The sequence below is a fragment of the Mastomys coucha genome, unplaced genomic scaffold (genome assembly GCF_008632895.1).
Source record: "Mastomys coucha isolate ucsf_1 unplaced genomic scaffold, UCSF_Mcou_1 pScaffold20, whole genome shotgun sequence".
Classification (NCBI taxonomy): Eukaryota; Metazoa; Chordata; class Mammalia; order Rodentia; family Muridae; genus Mastomys; species Mastomys coucha.
The window spans coordinates 99,502,644-99,519,040 of record NW_022196903.1 but is presented as its reverse complement, the minus strand read 5'-3'; the positions used below and the strand labels follow the sequence as shown (position 1 = coordinate 99,519,040).

The 16,397-nt window shown below is 37.3% G+C and overlaps 1 protein-coding gene across 8 annotated transcripts in view; it reads right to left on the bottom strand.

Moving 5' to 3' along the window:
• Positions 1-16,397, bottom strand: part of Cntn4 (contactin 4) — a 975,079-nt gene that overhangs the window by 553,514 nt on the left and 405,168 nt on the right. Inside the window, exon 1 of one of the 8 annotated variants that reach the window (XM_031382787.1) lies at positions 9,965-10,085. The exons of the other annotated variants lie outside the window; for them this stretch is intronic. The gene's annotated coding sequence lies outside the window, so the exon portion shown is untranslated. Of the gene's footprint in view, positions 1-9,964; positions 10,086-16,397 lie in introns of those variants that run through there. 8 annotated transcript variants of the gene reach the window in all.

Genomic DNA, 16,397 nt, shown 5'->3' with positions numbered 1-16,397 from the left:
ATACATGCATATGTATATATATATATACATATATATATATATATATAAATATATGTTTTTCTTACTTCATTACTCCCTGGTCTATATAGGAGAATAATGATACATAAGAAAAAATAAGAAAAGGTATGACTTTCAGTAGTAGAGTACATGACTTATGATATTCAGGCTTAAGTTAAAAGTGAATGTTAAATATGTCAATAAGATCAATAACTGAAATTACAGTTTAATAAACTGAATTATTCAGACATTGCACTACATACATACTATTAAATCTTGTGTAACTAAGGACATATAAAATATGAGTTTTTAAATTTTTCTACTATGGAATGAAAAAGACTAGGATATATTCGGATGTAAAACAGTCTTATAAATAACTCTTACTTCACCCTTCTTTTTTTTTCTTTTTCTAAAAGTCTACACAGTAATTGTAGTATTTTCCTTTTAGGTGAAATTCATGTCTCTTTACCTTATCAACATTCATGTTTTGTACACCGGTCATAAGATATTTCAAAATTTTATAAGAATTTTAAGACTTGATTGTATGAAGTTAAAAGATGGGTTTAGCTTTTCTAAGTTTAAAAATATAAATATTTATGATCTATGGGACATGCCCATAACTGGCCACAGAATTTAGCATGGTCATTTATACAGAGTCAACAGACCCTGTGACTTGTCTATTGAATAACAGCTGCTCTACTTCATAATTTTCTTCTTTTTAGTCTTGTTTCTGCAAGCCTCTGATATGGGTTCTCTGACTCTCAGTAGAATTTAAGCTATAAGGCATACACATAGAATCTGACATGAAATCTAAATGTGACTGTCTTATTAGAGAAAAGTGTATGGGGCTCTGGTAGATTTCATTCAAAAGCATGAAAATTTGATCATTCTGTCATGGATTGATCTGTCCTATCAGAGGCCCTTGGTCCTGTGAAGGTTCTATACCCCAGTGTAGGGGAATTACTGGACCACAAAGTAGGCGAGAGTGGGTTGGTGAGCAGGGGGAGAGGGGAAGGAACAGGGATTTTTATTTTATTTTATTTTTTACTTTTTTTCAGAGGGGAAACCAGAAAGGAGATATCATTTGACATGTAAATAAAGAAAATATCTAATAAAAAATGATCTGGTCCATCAGAATAAGAACTTATGAGATGTCTAGTCAGACCTATGATCCCAAGAGTCCATGTCACTATTTTGACATCAGTTAGGGTGTCATTCTTTAACACAGAAAATTAGGGACATTTTTGAAGGATGCTGTAATGTTACACTTCAAAATGTGTTACTCTGGTATATTGTATGAAATTAATAAGAGCCTTTTGATTTTAACTGAGCTCCTACTCCAAGCCCATTATCAGACTCAAAGACAATAGAGTCAGCTATGCTAAATGCTACAACTGCAGACCACAATTTCAAGGAAGCAGAGCCTTCAAACTAATTTTTCTTAACAAGAGATTCCAGTCAACCAGAGTCAGCAAATCACTCATTCTTCCTGCTTTAATCCTCAAAAACAAGGTAATCTGATATTAATCAATTCTATTCTTTTTCTGCTTGTTTCCATCTTACAAAGCACATGTTTCATTCCCGGCTATGTAGAAATCACCATTCTACTGTGCAAAATACTGTGAGAGATAATTCATGAGTTGCAAATAAAAATCAATGAGATCTACTGCTAAATTTGTTGCCATTTTGTCCTTTGACAACCATAATGATTATTATGAGCCACGGATATTTGAAAATCAATGGTGAAGGAAGGACACTATGACTTTCTCTTTGCTTAACAAAAGCACATCCAACTGCAAAGGCATCCTCCCTCACTCCAAAGCCAGAGGAAGAATCCTGTTTATCAACCCACACAGTATGTCAAGGCTAGAAAATTTTGTATATCAGGCTGCATTAAGTTAGCTTTCATCTGCCTTCTGTTTCTCATATAGTTTATCCACTTTTCTACAAATGCCTTTTATGTCAGCTCAATAGATAAACACTACGTTGTGCCAGTTCTTTGTCTCTTCATTTTTCTATGGAGGGAGGTAATACAAGTTAAAAATAAACAAAAAACTTATATGTAAAATAAGGCTTCTTTCTTGTACATTTTTAGATATTCTTATTACTTTTTTATTACAGTATAGCCATTGCCCCACTCCCAGTCTGCCCTCTGACAGTTTCTCATCCCATTCCTCCTCCCCCTGTCTCCAAGAGGATGTTCTCCCACCCTTACCCCTATACTCCAACCCACACCCACATCATCCACTTACCACCCCAGGCCTTACCACTCCCTGGGACCTCAAGTCTTTCCAGGTTAGGCAAGATTATTCTCTCACTCAGGCCAGACCAGGCAATCCTCTCCTGTATATGTGTCCTGGGCCTAGACCAGCTAGTGCATGCTGCCTGGTTGGTGGCTCAGTGCCAGAGAGATCACAGCGGTCCTGGTTAGTTGAGATGGCTGGTCTTCCTATGGGGTTGCCTTCCTCCTCTGCTTCTTTAAGCATTTTCTTAATTCAACCACAGGGGTCCCTGACTTCAGTCCTTTAGTTAGATATAAGTATTTGCCTCTGTCTCAGTTGCTTGTTGTGCTTCTTGGAGGACAGCCATGCTAGGCTCCTGTCTATAAGCACACCATAGCATCAGTAGCAGTATCAGGCCATGGAGCCTTCACTTGAGATGACTCATGTACATTTTAACACTGAATTCTCAGACCCACTCTAGATATTTGAGAAGAGAAATGTAACTCAACTCATTATTACAGCATCAAGAACTTCTGTAGGTCAAGATGATTTTAAAGCTAATTATTGATAAAGTTAAATTTGCAATCAGAACTTAGCTAAGTCAAAACTTAGCTCTGTGGTGAGTAATTATATATGAAAGAACATGTGCTTTGTGTGCATATATATGTGTTATATATATACATATATATACATGTACATATATAAAAATTTCTTTGAACATATTCATTAAAAATATCTTACTGGCTTCAACAGTCTATTAGATGAAGTCATTTTGATTTTTTACAAGCTAAAGCCTGAAGTTTACCAAATATAGATTTCAAGGGGATTTTCAGGTCTTCAACCAGGCTTTCAACATGTCCCTCTCTTTTCCAAATTATGTCGAGATTAAAGACTGTGATATATAAAATCATGAATATTCCTCAAGTTAAAAAAACAAAACAAAACTGTAGTCTATTACTTTTATAAGCCTCTCAAACAGGATTCCCACTCTGTGAAAACAATTTGTTAAAAGAATGATTACCTATATGATCTATTATCATAATCTTTGACCAACACTGTGAATTTTCAAAACTCATATCTGGGATGTCCATAGTCATGGCCATCAATCTATAAACTAAAGTCCAAATAATAATCGAAAATTTGAAAGGAAGTTTATGTTTAAAACTTTTCCATCTCTTAAACATACTGACATGCCACAAAAGGCACTCGAAACATGGATTTGTAAAGTACAAGAGAAATTAACTACCACAACCAACTGAATACACATGTGGATTCCTTTGGGGATAGGTAAAAGTGGGGGTATACAAGGGACTGGTCATGGAAGTCAAAATCTGTTGCTGTTCTCTCTAAGCACACGGCCAGACACTGGAGGGGATCAGAGTCACACACCTTAAGTGACCAGCTTCATACTTCACACTCATACCATAAGATATCAGAGATCATATTTGAATGCATAATTCATTCTTTTCTGGGAGATGGTGGTTGATTTTGCCCATGATGTTCGACATTTTGTCTCTGTGTGAACAGCTTTCCCAATCATAAAGGGACACAAACATTCATCGAATCCTAATCAGCTTAGAGACTACATTCTTGCAAAGGACTGTGTCCAGTAGATAATGTCATTTATCTAATCCCTGGCAGTTGTAGATGTATTAGTCTTAATAAGATACTTGGTTGGGGGAAAAGGCATAGGAAGACTGCAAGATGCCCATTCATCAGTAGAGTGGTGTTATAATCCCATCTAACACTGAAAACTATAAATTTGCTTCCTGGGAAATGGAATTGATTTAATAAAATCAGCCTCCTGCGAATCAGTTTCCTCACCCAATCTCCTAGAACTATTTCAGATAGTGCACAAAGGGAGTAGTTCAGAGGAATGAAAACATCAAAATAGGGAAAAGAGTCAAGAAGACTGACTAGCAATCTATAAAATAGCTACACAGTTCCCACTGAAACTTGTTTACCAACAGCTACTCAACCAGACAGGATATACCCACACATTTGTCTAGAAACCCTCGTTGCATTAAGGAAATCCAAATCTAGTGCCACAATACCCACTTTATTTACAATAATTGTATTTTTAAAGATTGCCAGCTAGCAAAGCTGAGAGCCAAAGCATTTCTTTTTCTCGGCATATCTCCATTGATCCAGATTTCTTAATTATGTACAGAGTAACTCTGTGATTGCCAGACCAACTCTTCTGGGATAATTCCCAATGCCCTCATATAGCACAGTTTTCACCCATTCACTCACTACTTTCACTTGTGGACCAAAGCCATAACAGTTTCAACCACAATACACTTAGGCCTATTCCTCTACTATCATATTTACATTTCTTTTCTCCTTAAAGGGCACTCAAATATCTATCCACAGATATAAAATTTCCACCTGGCAAGCCTGAAATCTAATGCCTGGCACACAGTTAGCTCCTATAAATTCTGCTATTGCTTTTAAATGTGTAACTCAGCATTTCATATGTAACTGTTAAAAAGCAAGGAAGCAAACAAACAAAATACACTTTCTTCTCAACTTCTTATGCAACCTCACAGCAATAAATCATTCCACCTCACCTTCCCAACAACAGAGATTCTATAGTCAAATGTAGAATGATGTGCATGTCTTGATAACCTACAGGCAAAGTCATGGGAAACCATCGTTGACATCTAGAGCCATAAGTATTATTTACAATTTTACTCTCTTAACTATACAGAAAAATAAAACCAATAGAGCTATTAATTAAGTGGATCAAACATCTCAAGTCTTTAGAAATGCTGGTTTAAGTCCCAAAGTTATGCTCTAGCACTGTGGGTTAGGTTATAAATCAAGGATTGGATAGCCACAGATTATCAGACATTAACTCTTGCCAGTATGTATATATGAGTATACATATGTATATGTGTGTGCATATGTGTGTGTGTGTGTGTGTGTGTGTGTGTGTTGAAATAATCCATGGACACAAAAATCATTTTGGTCAAAGAAGGACACACAACTATAAAACAGATAAATTAACTCTCACTACAAATTTCACTTACAACTGACCTGCTGCCTTAAAAGCTGGGACATCTACTCAGCTTTATGGTATTTGGAAAATTAATTTTATCTTCTGCATGGAGACATGAAGCACAGGGAGGACATTCATATTCAAACTCCAGAATAGTAAGCCTCATATACAGAGACTTACTAATGGCAAAAAATTAGAGGAAAATTATTATTCCAACAATAATTCTGATGTAGAAGAAGAGTTACAATTCTGAGCTATTACTGTCTTCAGATAGCCACTTAGCATCCATCCTAGAGACCACTTATTTAAGAAACAAAAAACAAAAAACAAAACCCCACATAAACACAATTTCAACTGTTAAGTAGATCATTAGTCTCTAATTGTTTGTGTCATTTCAGCTATATGGTCAGGATATATTTTATTTCTTCTAATAGTGAGAAAAGCTTAAAGTCTACAATCCTTGAACTACAAATAGAAATTCTGAATTGATTTAGCCTATTGCAGTATCTGTAGCCAAGTTTGCATCTCACATAAAATTTATTTAGCATTTGGCTTAGACACATTAAGAAGCTCACAAAGTATTGCTGATAAGTTAGTAATCTCATCCTCTGTCCACTATGCCTGAGAGGCTTATCTGGCCCTAGACATTTCTGGGGTGACAATTAAACACTTATAAGCAAATTCTCAGTAGCTATTTTACTTCACTTCACTTAAATTTCCAAAAGTTGCTTATATGTCTTTTGTTGTCATGGACCTGAAACTTATCTTCCATATAGTTGCACAAAACAGTAATTTCTGGTGGGGAAATGCGTTCATTTGATTGCCTCCTGTCTCTTATTAAAAGTGAAACTCTTCAATATCCAGTTGCATAGAAATGAGCTTTCACATGGGGGAATTGCAAGTTTAAAATGAGAAAATTTAGTTTAATACATAAAACTGAGTTCTTCTTGAATATCTTTTGCATATAAAATGAATATTATTCTTATTTTAAATATGTACTTGGGTATCTATATACAATTACAACCTTTAGAGGCTTTCTGTCCATACATGTCTAAGACTAAGAACATGCAATGGGTGGGATTAGGAGATGGCTTTGGTACGTAAAGCATTTGCCATACAAGTATGAGGACTTGAGTTTGAATTCCCACATGCACATAAATCTGGGCAAGGTAGCACATATCTGTAATCTCAGTACTCCTACAGTGAGATGAGGGGGGCCGTGGAGAGAGGAGAATTCCTTTGGAGCTCACCAGCTAGCACATTATATGTAGCCCATTGACAAAGGGGGGAAAGAGGCACAGCCATAAAACAGGCTGCACGATAAGGACAGACACCCAAGGTTCTGATTTGACCTTTACATAAACACCATAGCATGGATATACTGCCCCTATACACACATACACACACACACAGTGAGAGAGAGAGAGAGAGAGAGAGAGAGAGAGAGACAGAGAGAGACAGAGAGAGATACAGAGACACAGAGAGAGACAGAGAGACACAGAGAGAGACAGAGACAGAGAGACAGAGAGAGACAGAGAGAAAGAGAGAGAGATCTCCAATGCACATAAAACCAGTAGGCAAGCATATTATTTTCACCTCAGTAAACCTTCTTCTAGAAAAAAGAAGCCAGCCAATATGTTATGCAAGGAATAATAGGTGAGGACAACTTGTTCCCTAAAGTCCTGACTCCAGAACAACTCTCAGTGGAAAAAGAACAAGACAGGGAACAGAAAGTAAGGGGGAGGCTAAGAATCATTGGGTATATCTGATGAGAGGAATCTACTGAGACAAGGACCAGGAAATGAAGGAAAGAAAAAAAGGCAGGTAGGGCTGTGAATATCTATAATCCACACACTTGACAAGCAGAGGCAGGAGGACTTGTTTAGATTGACAACAATGTTCCATTTTCTTTCCCCTTCCCAAGGTAATTGGGAAAGTGTTAATCACAAGGTTAAAATGAAGCATCCACATAGTCTTCTATAACTTAGAAGAACCTTAGGAATGACATTAGTTATATGTGGATACTGAGGTACAGGGAGATAAAACAGTATAAGCAGCCCTATATCAAATAATGAGCACCAAACATCCATGCTACTAGAGGCAACCAGTATAGTACATATTTGATTAGTTCATAGTCCAGGTATGCAAAAATTTATAGCTACTCCAAACTCCTAAATTCTTTATATTTTATGCAACCACGCTCCCTTTTTTTGAAATTTTTACTTGTAAGAATTATCACAGAAGTTCATGACTCATCTCACAGAGTTTGGTTCAATTTATTAAAGAACGCTAGGGTATAATCTGTTTACAAAGAGGCTGTGCTTACAAACACAGTTCAGGGTGTTGTTGTAAAGGTCTTTTTTTGTGGCACAAAGCTTGAGAAAACGCAGCTTTCTTTGCGGGCACATGCATATTCAGCTGATCCTTCCATTTTGTTCAAGACTACCACTTTTGAGGAGCTGAAGGGATAGTGGACTTTGGGTAGCAGAGATATTGTCTATGAGACAGCAGGGTGGATTGCATATATGCAAACATATCCAGAGACATACTCCTTTGTGCACAAAATGAGGACTAATCTGTTCATCTCTTTTATAGCATTTTAAACTTATTTTGAAGACCAATCAAATCACCATGGTTTTAAAAGCACCTCTTAAAAGGTGTATGTAGTACCCATCTGGATTCCCCATCTGTCGCACCAGCAGACCCTAAAACAAGTCCTAGAGCATTTAAACTCACCCTACTTTTCTTTAAACAGATTAAACACAACCAACAAAGAAGTTTCCCACCACTTACAAAATAATCCCAAACATTTTTAAAGAAGTGAGTAGTAACAGTGAATTAGCTAAATCTTGCATATACCTCTTTGAGATTTATAATAGACTACCACACGTGAAATCATACACATGATTTGAAATTTCAAAATGTTTGAAGGAAAAATATAAAATTTGATTATATGAGAACAATACTCTACTGAAGGCAAAATTTACTGTTAAGAGAGAACAGGGGTAGGGAGGAAATCTGAATAGGAAAAATATCATTCAAACCCAGCCTTAACTAAATTAGCCATTTATTTAAAAGCAACAGAAACCTTAAGGTCTCGTCCAAGACCAGGAATCTGAATGAGCAAGATAAAGACCATCAAGTATTTTTAAATGAAATTGAGTGCCCCAGAATCATCACACTCAAAAGTCAGCTATGGTCTGATGGTGTTCCTCCATCTAGGGAAAAGATTAGCAGCAAATCCAGCCTGCCATGTTTTTTCTGATTTCATTGTCTGACCCTTAAGGAACTTTTTTCAGGGTCCAGGGTTCTCAGTCAGGGCAGAGCTGAGATAGTTCATGGCTCAGTGTTATCACAACTATTCTTTCATGCCTTCATTTGTCCAAAACTCACTCTTGTTATAGGCATGTTGAGTTTTTCTGGGTTTTGTTTGTTTATTTGTGTTGATTTTCCTTCTAAACCTCAAACTCTGAGATTACCTGAGCTCAAGCAACTATCTATTTTGAGTCTTCCCTCTCTGTTCTCCTCAACCAAATCAAAAGAGAACAGACTCCGTGATACACTTTCATACATCATAGGCTGCGGTTTCCCCTCTGCTTTGAGACTTAACTGCCTGTTCAGGCAAACTTTATTTCTACTCTGGAAACTATAGGCTCTATGCTGGTCTTGGGCTCACTGTGGGAAGCACAGTTCTGATTTTTGGCTACCAATGGCTTTAAGTTCTTAGTAGTAGCCACCAATACTGGTTCTTGATGGCAGTGGTTCATGACTTTTACTCAAATTCATTCTTACAACTGTTCAATTATTCTACTTTTAATCCAGTAAAAAACAAAGTGATATATATATATATGTATACATATATATATACATATATATATATACATACATACATATATGTTAGGGAAACCCATACATAAAAATAGTCCATAAATCCTTCTCCACAATAACAATCTTTAATTTCACTGAGGTAATGCTCATTTGAAAGATAACATTCAAACAATATCAGCTATACTAACTTGTAATAGCAGTCTATGATCAATTCATCTTGACTGAATCCTAAGTTGATATAGATTGCAAATGGGCCTATTTTTGAAATGTTATGCTTTTGCTTAAAAACAAAATCTCATCACCTTTTAAATTGCTGCATTTAAAAAGTAGTTAACCAGAGGTACTAAATGGAATTATATATTTTACACACTTACATATTTCAGACTTAGTACAACCTTCCTTTTGAAAGTTTCTAAACACTTACAACTGTTGCAACCTCACAAAACAAACAACATAAAATCAAACTATGTAACTTTCCTGTTTGTACATTTCCTAGTAGCAAAATAAATTACCTTAAAGTTTGGGAATATAGAGACCAGCTTTTCTAATACATATCTGCTTACCAAATGATCTCCTCACATACACAGTAGCCTTAAATTTTTCTTGCAGGGTTAGAGAAGAACATAAAGAAATTTCTGACCACTCCAGGTACCACAGATAACACACCCCTACTTCCAAATTAAAAATGAAGTCAGTTATTTTTAACTCCCAGAAAAGCAATCTGGAGAGAGTCTGATTTGTTTGGTATGAGTCAGTTATCTATGAGATTTGACAGAAACAGCAAGAGCTAAATAGATGACTCTCTCACAGGCTTCCTTCAACAAAGCGCAAGGAACAGAAAATGGAACACATCTTGGAAAATCACATTCACAATGAAGCTATAGGGAGAGGGTTTGGGAGAGAACTTGGTACTTACAGACTGTAAAGTAAAACTTCCCGGTTCGTCTTACATGTTACAGCAAATCAAACAGAGATTTCAGCTCTCAGCAAGTCCCTCCTTCCACTACACTGATCATCCACGCAGAACAGGCCCTTATGGATTGGTTAGGCAGCTGGGAGATAATGGGACCATATTCTCAGCTGGGACTGAAGCTGCTGAGCAGCTCTCTGCTGCTGTGCGCTGCGTGGCTCTCTGCCAGCATTAATCAAGGAGGACCCAGCTCCGTGGTTGTGCTCCCCAAAGGATCGACGTAATTAGCTAGCGTATGAATTGAAGACGCACACGGGGAGAATCTCATACATCTATAACCGCTCTCTCACATCAAACCTGATTAGGAAATCAAGTTGGTTCTCGGATCAAATGTGTTCAACCTTTCAGAAAGACACAGAGACAGCCACACAGCTGTCTGTAGATTTCCTGGGAGGGGTGGAGATTAAGGCTTCCTTCCCAGTGGGCAATTTATGTAATTCTTCAACTGCAGAATATAATTGCACTGGTTGTTTGCTACATATGGTGGGTTTGCCCTGCGATGATTTGGTTTGTCTGTTCTGGTTTCTCAGCATCTCCCAGAGCGGCTGCAAGCTGCAGCGTTATTTCCCCTACGGATTTGATGCGATGTGTTTGTATGTTTTCTTTTGGAGTTTAGTCTGTGGGAAGACAGATCGGGTTAAATCCGTTCCCTATGGTGTGTTTTCCACGCCTAAATGTACTTCTCTAATGACCAAGGGACAGGGTGTCCATGTAGAGGGTCCGGCAGGCTTCTTGGGATCCCTAGGAATTTAAAAGGAGCCGCTGATGTAGACTCTGTTTTATTGCATCTGCATGGCAAAACGCACTCAGGTTTTACAAACCAGAAGTTTATAAACTGGTTTGCTGTGGCAAGAGGGCGATTTTAGAATCTGAATGTATTTTTAAATCGGACATATTTCCTATACTTTATCAGAACTCTGCTACTCTTGATGATGCTTATGCGGGCTTCTTTCCGGCCCTTGAAGACATTTATGTAAATTTGACGCAAGTCTGAGTTTGTGGTAAAAACATTCTTTTGAAAACATGTGCACGCCACTTTTTAAAAGGCTAATGTGCCTGCACAATTCAACTGTATGCAAAGTACCTGTAGTTAAAGAGCTTTTTCTCCTCCTCCTCCTCCTCCTCCTCCTCCTTCTTTTTCCTTTTGGTTTTTCCAGACAGGGTTTCTCTGAACAGCCCTGGCTATCCTGGAACTGACTCTGTAGACCAGGCTGATCTCGAACTCACAAATCCACCTACCTCTGCTGGGATTAAAGGCATGTGCCACTACTGCCGGACAAAGAGCTTCTTAGAGAAGGGAAAACACACATCTGAATTTTACTGGGAAAGCACAGGTGGTCTACAACATGACACTTCCGTTCTGTGTCTTGGTTTCCATAGCACATACATTTTACACCTCTCACAAGGAACTTGAGTAGGAAATCAACTTGGATCTCAGATCAAACCTGTTTATCCTTTCAGCAAAACACACAGCACACAGCTATCTCTACCGTAGAAGACTCTGGCCCAGGCATCGGAGGACTTCTGGAAGTGGCAATTTGTGTCTGCCACAGGGTTCCAGAATCTACTGTTTAGACTTAAAACACTCAAATCTTGGGGATTATGTGCAAGGATAAACAAAAGGCAGGTTGGGGGGAGGGGGGAGGCTGTACCTAACAAACTCTACTCAAGTGACTGTAGGTGAAGGGTCAATGACCAGACCAGTCCTGGTTTTTTTTTTTTTTTTTTTACCTAAGAGGTTTGTTTTCTAGTAGTCCTGTGGATCAGTCCCAGGGCAAGTGCTCTCCCACTAAGTTACACCTTGAGATCGGTCCAGCTTCCCTTCTTATACTAACTAATAATAGAGAGCTGGCCATCCTGCTCACTAGGCTGTCTTCTGGAAAATATTTGTGCTCTACTTCACCACAAACCAATCTGTCTCAGGGCTTTGACACTGATCTTAAACAACAGGTGACAGGTAGATCAAGCCCCCACGATAACTTTGTTAATAACTAGACAAGTGGCTCTCCTATGGGATACTTGCCTAGTAGCAGATGTGTTTCCCAGATACACCAGCATCCTCATCAACGCTAGCACTGCAACCCTGATGTTAGTTAGTGGTAACACAGCACTGTATCAGGAACAAAGGGACAGCAATTCAACTCTGCTAATATTATCCTAAAGTTAATTACCTCAAATGGGTTCAACATGTATTTGCAAGTATTTCCAAGTCTGCTTCTCTCTCTCTCTCTCTCTCTCTCTCTCTCTCTCTCTCTCTTTAAAGTCAACCTACTTCTTTCATTCTTTGGGCATTGCAATTTGGTGACTGTTGTAAAACCAACTGGTAAAAATCCCACATTTGTGGTTCTTGCCAGGATCATCGTTATGGAAACTTTAGCACATCTATATAGGAAGCCTCTGTGACTTGCTGACAAAAAATAGGTTAATTAAACAACGATTGTATGTCTCTGTCATCTTAGCTAAATGTTCTCCTGGAGCAGATGAAAAGAGGAGCAAATTAAAATACTAAAGTGTTTATTCAGTGGTACAGTTGAAATAAATAGCTTAATTGGTTTTGGGTTCCATTCATATTCAGCTTGGATGGTAATTACTTTGATTCATCATTGATTATGGTGTGTGATACACTCACTTTGACATCATATGCTTTGCACTTACTTTTAATGTCAGGTGATAATTTCTAACTAAAAATTTCTAACTACTATGAATTCTTCATACATCTTTCCCTTGAGACCTACCACTTAAAACATGAAGTTGTTTAGAATACAAGGCTAAACCTGGAACACTTTTTGATTTCATGTTAAGCCAATTAATGTTGAAATAAATATGCTGAAGAGAGTCAGAGAAAACCCGAAACAGTAACTACAAATAATTATTTTTGCAAAAACAAAACAATATATCACTTCTGAATCTGAATCCATTTCAAAATATTTATATTTATATATATATATGCATATGTATGCATATGTGTGTGGCATATGTGCATACATCTTTGCATTGAAATTGTATGAAGCTGCTTTTTGTTTTTATGTTGAAGAGCCTACAATTTTAACAACTCTTGTCAAGAATAATAAGAACCTTGGGAACATGGCTCCTGGGGTCTCTTTCTGGCCAAAATACAAGATTCAGCAAGTTAAATAAAGCTCAGAGCTTCAGCAATTCTAGAGACAAAAGGAAAGTTCTGGCAACAATTTCCCAACAGGTTGAGACTTAATCAATATTTTTAAATGCTTTGGAGTCTTCAGCAGTAAGTCACCAGATGTGCATGCAATTGTTCATTGCATCCTCCAGAAAAGGGACATATTTTCCTCTTCTTCATTTCTCTCACTAAAAGTCAGAGTCAAGAGCTGTAACAACTATGACTTTCCTCCAGCTGGGAACAAATTTTCAAAAGAAGGGAATCTTTCAAAAATTGCTGCCCAGGACACCCACTGGAATGACAACCTATATAGCTGAGACTAAACTTTGTTTTCCAAACAGAAGTAATGAGGCCTATAATTACATAACAAGTTACATGTTAAAGGTTCCAATCTATATAAGGAAGTCTGTAGCCATGCTCATTTCTAAAAGTCTAACATATTTATGCAACGATAACTCGGAGGGGCCAGGTTCAAAAAATTAAAATTCTCTAGGAAAAACAATCCATGTTAAAATATGACAAAGTGACACTAAACTGGCCTGTGATGTAATGGATGCCACAACTACAAATTGTTTTGAGTGAGCATTGGTAAAATGAATGTATTAATTTTATACATGTATGTGTGTATGTATGCAGTATGTATGTGTCTTTTTTTGTGTGTACAGAATAGCATTGTCTTACAATGGATATTTCTTACAGTTATTATAAAAACTGAAAAGCAACTGATGATTTAGAAGTGACCAACAATCTTTACCCTAAGAACTTTCCATTTTCCTTCCAATATAAACATAAAGTTTTGAAAGACTGGTTTGTGTTTCTTACACCTGGTAGTTGCATGGTCTGGCTGCCCAATGTCTTTACAATGCACAGAACAATCCCTAATCACAGAGAATTACTATTACATCAAAGGTGCCCATGTAAGAAACCCTGACAGGAAGACAGAATGACATGATGGGACTTTCAAAAGCTAAGAAAACAAAATGGCTATATGAGTGTTGTTTCCCCAGACATAGCTGCAGTCGTATTACTACACTGCCCTTTCAAACTTGCTTTAGATTTTGACACACAATTTGGAAAAGAAAATTTGTTTTCTCTCATATTTGTTCCTTTCATATACTCTTGGATATATGACTACCCACTGGGTTATAGACAACCTACCAGAGGTTACACCCATAAAAAACAAGCTGATTCTCCCTCGCCCAATAGCTCCTCACCTAGGGTTGAGACTTCATATTCATCTCTCTCCAACATCCTGGAATTCTGTCTGGTTTGAATTTAAACCAGTCTTATGCATGCCACTACAACCACATTAGTTTCTATTTGCAACTGCCTTGGTGTGTTCTCCAAACACATTTCCTTGTATATTCCATCTCTGGCTCTTAAAATCTTTCTTCCTCGTCTTCTGCAATGAACCCTGCCTCATGCTAGGAGGGAGTTTGATGCAGAAGCCCCATTTGGTGCTGATTATTCTGCAGTCTCTTATCCTCTGAATCTTGACCAGTTGTGGGTCTTTGGTGAAATTCGACAGATGTAAAAATTAATCCAAAGATATAAGGATAATCATTAGGAATAGTTTTAATACCATGCCCATAATAGTTGTAGGTTCTGACCCAGGGTCTATGTTCAATATAATACCCCCTATTTTTTACTATGATATCAATGGATTTTATGGATTTCAGTTGTGCTGTAGGCCCTACATACAACTAAGAAGTGGTTTTTGTTGCTATTTTCTTTCTTTTTTTCTTTTTTTTACACTTGTGGTCCATTTCATCACTGGGCATACTTTATCAGATCAGACATCATGGTAGCTTGCAGGGTTCACATCTGGGTAGGACAGATGATTTCTGTTTTTTCCTTTGCTGGTTTGCATTGTATCTTCTAGCCTCATGAAAGATAGCAAGTAAGGACAGGGCTTGTAGGTATGAACTGTCTAAATTTTTTCATTTTCTCCAACTCAAGCATATGGTCTTTATGTCAAAGTTCTAGAAGGCATATCTGAACACTGGGAATACTCCTTAGGGTTTGGGGGTTGATGGGATATCACTGGCTACCAATCCCAAAAGAGGTAACCCATTCCTAGCACTAGGCAATTTTTTGTCAGACCATGGTGTCTGTTATAGTCATTGTTACATTATCAGGTAAGTCTTTACTAGTACATTTCAAAGAGAGGGATAATTAGGACTGAAATATATCTTAATGTCACACCAGAATTTATTGTTCTCTTCCTGTATCCCATCACCAACACAACAGACATGACTCATAGGCAAATTAAATTCCATTTATATATGTTCTTTCTGTCTCTGTCCTTATCTCTAAATAAATGAGCATCTTTTTCTATGCTCTCTTCTCAGAATTCTCATCTTCTAAAATAGATACCATTTGAAGATAGTTGATACTTGTTATAAACCCACTGTGATTCAATAACTTTTGTTAGAAAATCAGTTTCACAATGCCTTTGTTTATTGAGTCAACAAATATTTATTGAGCACCTACTGAATTCATTCATAATTTAAATTACTGGGGTATGAAATGAACCCTTGAGCATCTGCTTCCCTTACAGATTTTCTGCAGTACTTTTGTATCCCCTCCATCATCCTGTCTGGCTCAGACAAGGTTACTGCATTTCTCATCATCCACTAAGGTCATTATTATTTATAATCAGCTGTTTCCCTAGTGTGGTGTATCATGGACGCCTCTGATCTGCATCTGAAATCTTTGGACAGCTCTAGGGAGCATAGGCACTAGGTATATGACAGAGGCGCTTCATTTTCCTCTTTGGCAAACCTTCTATCAATTCTAAAAAGCCTTGTACAGGGTTTTGCATGAGATGAGCCATAGATAACTGTTGTTATTTTAGAGGGCAACTGCTTGTCATTAGAATGATGGAGACAGGACAAGATGATGAAGCAGATGCCCCAGTGACAAGGATTGGCAAGAGCAGAGCTGAATTCACAGAGTTCTTTATTTATGGTTACCACAGGGTTAGAGCACATAGAGTGTAGATTAGAGTGGGTCTAACCTATTGCAGCATATACTGCATGGAGAAACAGGATAAGGTACACATTTTTCTTTTTCTACTTACTTTGAAAAAATGGACTATATCTACTAAAGATATATATATATATATATATATATATATATATATATATATATATATATCTTTGTGAGTTTTAAAAGAATTTCCAAGTTTAGAACACATGAAAAAATTAAGTAACATAGTAACCTTGCATTCTTTTGCAATGT